We start from the raw sequence: 986 nt of genomic DNA on the forward strand, positions 1-986 counted from the left end.
TTGAAAATAAATGAAATATTTTATATTTCAACTTTTGGCGGGCAATTTTTCTTACAATATTTTTCCACCAAGGAGACAGACACAACGGCGCATGCACGTCGGGTCTCCTGCAAGAACGACGGTCGCTTCCCGCAATGCTCGGATAGAAAATGGCGTACCCTTTCAACTCACACGGTTACCAGCGACCTCCGCGCTTCCCCGTGCCCCGTTGTTCGGCAGCACCATGAGTTGTGGAGTGAATTTTACGACAGTGTCAAATGCGGGACACTTTGAATATTTGGGAATTTCTCGCGGGACGCGGGACAGGACCCCTCAGTGCGGAACAGTCCCGCGAGTCGCGGGACGGGTGGTCAACCTGATGGCGACGCCCACAACAATGTCGAGGAACAGAGTGTCGGTACTCTAAGCGCAGCTCATTTAGTGGCTCTCAATGGCTCCATCCGGACGCATTGCTTCAAGTGGGACTTAAAAAAGAAGCGGGGCATTGCCCCATTTCCCAGCGTATCAGACGCAAATTGTATACGATATCGACGTAAGATGATTCCCCATATGTTACGGGATGCTCCCTGCGTGAGATATGGGGAGGAACGCGGGGTACGACGAGGGGCAGTTCTGAACGGGGAGAAGAATTTGCGTTGCAGAAAAGCAAAAGATAAAACCGAGAGGTTATACTAAGGCGTTTTAAAACGAAAAGAGACAGATGACAATTGCTTGGCGCACCGTCTATTTTTTTTTTTTTTTTTTTTTTCCATTGAGAGCAGCGGCTTAGATTTTCTATTTTCCCGGGGGTATGGGGGGGGGGGGGGGGGGGGGGGGGGGAAGGGGGGGAGGTTGCTTTTTTTGCGCAATTTTTTCTGACACTGGCAATTATCAGTTTATTTTAGATGGTACATTTTACAATGTATGTGTATCGCCATGTGTCCGTCGCTGTGTGCGTTATTTTGTTTACATGCCACTACTAGAAGCTCGTTACATGGCACGGAAAC

The sequence above is a fragment of the Ixodes scapularis genome, unplaced genomic scaffold, assembly GCF_016920785.2.
Source record: "Ixodes scapularis isolate PalLabHiFi unplaced genomic scaffold, ASM1692078v2 PGA_scaffold4__175_contigs__length_147842914, whole genome shotgun sequence".
NCBI lineage: Eukaryota > Metazoa > Arthropoda > Arachnida > Ixodida > Ixodidae > Ixodes > Ixodes scapularis.